Source organism: Chinchilla lanigera, unplaced genomic scaffold (genome assembly GCF_000276665.1).
Source record: "Chinchilla lanigera isolate Chin_1 unplaced genomic scaffold, ChiLan1.0 scaffold00003, whole genome shotgun sequence".
In the NCBI taxonomy this organism is placed as follows: Eukaryota; Metazoa; Chordata; class Mammalia; order Rodentia; family Chinchillidae; genus Chinchilla; species Chinchilla lanigera.
The window spans coordinates 37,198,352-37,201,960 of record NW_004955404.1 but is presented as its reverse complement, the minus strand read 5'-3'; the positions used below and the strand labels follow the sequence as shown (position 1 = coordinate 37,201,960).

At 40.0% G+C, this 3,609-nt stretch overlaps 1 pseudogene; it reads left to right on the top strand.

Moving 5' to 3' along the window:
• The window catches only part of LOC102027936, a 9,562-nt pseudogene extending 7,127 nt beyond the window's left edge, over positions 1–2,435 (top strand).
• Positions 2,436–3,609: the final 1,174 nt, after the last annotated feature.

Sequence of the window (3,609 nt, the reverse complement as noted above, 5' to 3'; positions counted from 1 at the left end):
GAAAGAAAGAAAAAGCAATGTCCATTTGCTTTAGTGTTAGGTTGGTTGATTGATTTGTTTTCATTGGTTTAATATATCCTATTTATTCTCTGTATTATTTAAGAGGATCTGGAATGTTTTACTACATATTTTCACTTATTATCACCTGACTCAATAATCTGAATCCTAATATGGGATTGAAGGTTAGAAAGGGAAACTGTCACTGAGGAATCATTGCGACGCCAGGTCCCAAGGGCACTGCCATCACCACTGCAGAAGAACAGGCATAAAAAACTGCAGGAATAATTAGCACCCAAGGGAAAACTGAAGAACCAAAACATCAAGCCTTATCTAAAAGCCAAGAATAATTGCCCAAAGCTACCACCTTCTAAATCTACCATTTAACCAAAGAAAGGGTGTTATCAACCATGCTGTTTTGCCTGTCAAGCCTACAAGACCCATCAGCATTAAACTCCAGGCCAGACCAGCTGATTTAACATGGTCCCTGAAGCCAAAGTTGGAAGTACCAAAACCTATGGGAAAAAGTCTGACTTCAAGAAGTGATTCTTCTAACCCAAACTGTAAACTTTCCAGCAAAAGTCACCAGCAGCATGAAGCTGGATCATCCACTAAAGGAACACTGTCAAGAAAACCCATGAGGTCACCTGATGCACAGGGACTAAAAACTACAAAGCAACAGATAAGAGGTGAAGCAAATACAAAAGATAAATATTCTTTGGGTAATGCCCATGTTGCAAACAAATCTTTGGATGGCTTGCTTAAAGAGCTGAACCAGAGAACTTGCCTCAAACCTTATCAGAATCTGAGAAGAAACCAAATCCTGCATTATATACCACAAGTAAGCCAAAGAGTAGCTGTTTTAATCAAACCAAGAGCAATTGGACTCCTAAACAAATCTTCAGCAAAAGTTTGGTGAATGCTACTGTTCTGAAGGACAAGGTTAATAAACAGTTTTTTAGAAAAACACACCTAAGGACTCTACCAGTAAAGTTGCAGCAGCTCGCTAAAGGAGCAGAGCTTGCAAGACCAGAAAAATCCCCAAAGACAGTTCCCTCTCACTTCATTCAGATGCACAGTAGGACTCAAGTATCAAAGAAAACATTGGTCAAGAACATAAATGATGTAAAGATTAATGGGATAAATATGAACAACCAAAAGAAACTAAAGCAGAGTCATTCACTGTTACTGAAAAGAAAGTAAAACTCACCGAACCCAGAACATACTCCTGTTTGCTGCAGGGAGAACCTAACAGCAGATATCCAAACATCAAGCAAGTTGAGAAGTCCACACAACCTTGTTTTAGGTCCCAGACATGTGTGCTGCAAAAATCAAAATCTGTAAACCAGAGGCCTAATTTGACAGCTAGCAACTTTAACTCAGTCATTCCAACCACTCCTAGTGAAAGGACAAATAGAATCAACAGCTTTCAACAAAGAGCACGGACTTTGAACCCCAAGTGGAGAAAGACTTTTTCCCAGAATCGTTTCCTGAGCAAGACAGCTCCCAAAACTCAAGCTAGTGGTACAACCACAAATGGGAGAGGAGTCCCAAATGGCACCCCAAAAATTCCAAATATTGATAAGATAGCAGCAGACAACTGAAGAAAACAACTAGAAGATTGGCAAAAAACTAAGGGAAAAATCTATAAATGGACTCCTATGTAATTTAAAACAAAAAGAAAAGTAATAGAGGAAATGAATATTTCATTCTAGAAGAGAGCTGAATAAGATGATGAAAAGAAAGCACAGCTGGAACTGTCCAATAAGATTAGCAGCACTCTGACAGCACATCTGAGGCTCACGGAGAAGGGTGCACTTCCTAACAAAATATTTACCGTTTTGTTCCCCACTGTGGAGGCTGAGAAAGTTGCTAAATTCTGCATCTGCAAAACTATTGGCAAGAAAAGGCAACTTTGATATCACTGGGCTATGCAAACATGCCATTAAAAATGGAGCAAAACCAATACTAGACTTGCGGGAGGTTGTTCTTAGTACTTTGTAAGATCAAAACAGAGCTACAGAAGGAACTGTTTCTGACTCTTTGGTTCCTGCAGCTGATATTAGAATGACGGAAGCCCTGGCCAAGAAGATGGAATCTGGAGAGCCATCTTCCTCCAGAAGAGAGGGACCAAGTTCCAGCAATGCCCCAAATAACCAATGCAGGACAGGATAATCACCCTACCATCAGGTTACAGATCTCCTCAATCCCTAGAATAAGCGGAGTGCCAGAAGTACAAGACATGAAACTTATCACTCCCGAGCGGCGTTCAGCAAGGATTGGGCGAGGAGGGTCCCGCTACAGGTAAATGCTGCAGGAACACAATCTGGTAGTGCCTTCTCTTGCTAAGGTATTAGAAGTGGAAGAAACTGTGTTTTTCATTTTGTAAAAACAAAGCCTTGCCTGCAACATTAGGGTTTGAAACACTTGAATCATAATATCTTCATGCTTTAAAAAAAAAGTTCTTTCAGAGTCTCCATAAGACACTTTTTCCAGATGACCTGAAAGAACTCATGTCATGGCAAGACATCATGGATGCAGATTATCAACTCAGGATTAGGAAGTCATTTACTAGATTTAGTCTCAAATTTTATATCCCTATGGGAAAGTCTTCAGCTTGTATGTTTAAAACCATAGTTTACCACAGTTTTACAACATATATAAATTTCAAAGTATTGAACAAAATTTCCTTTAGCACTGTGGGAGCAATTTGCACTTTACTGAAACACTTTAATTTCACTGCAGTTATTTTCCATATCTGAAGATTGTGCTGCAGCAGGATGGAGTTTTCTTTCAGCATCCACCTTGCAGAGAGGGTCAGGTCTTATAGGCAGAAGAGTGGAGGTTTGAAACTAGCATGCCAGGCTGTAAGGTAGAAGCCCTCATGTCACAGCTGATCTTATGCTGGCTATGCCTCCCTTCACTCAGTGTCACAGTGGACATGCATGGGTGACCCCTGACTTCGGTCACAGCATCCCTGCTGACGAGGGGTCATTCTTGTGTTTTCTGGTCCAGGTCTCCTTGAGCAACTCATGGACCTAGATCGGGGTGGTCATCTAGCTCGTTACACCCAAACCTAATTTTGCATTTGTTATTCAGAAACACTCAAGTTAAAACAAAAGGGGGTACACAAGAAGAGTGGAGAGGAGGAAGTTGCTTCTTATCTTCTGTTCTTTGCTCTGCCAGGAGGCAGCTGGCCTGCAAAGGCAGGGCGAGCCCCAGAGACTGACACAGTTTGCTTTTTCTAGCTCTTGGGGAAATTGCATTTGGAAAGGTAAAATCAGAGTCATTATGTAAATGTAATGTATAGAAAAGGCTAGTCAATACATTTCAAACTTCGGCTTAATGTTTAAGTACTATCTAAAAAATATATTAAGTTGTTGTTCATTCCTGCTTAAAAAAGAACATTGAAATTACAGAGAAGAGTTGAACAAAGTTATTCTTTGTTATTTACAGTCAAGAAATGACTCATTATATTTCATGTGTAAAGATAAGAGGGCATGTGGATACTTGGGAGGTCAAATGAGGACACAAAGTAGGCTTAAATAACTTGCACATACTCTGCTTAGCCTCTGTTGCTAACAGGATAATCTTTTTTTTTTTTTTTTTTTT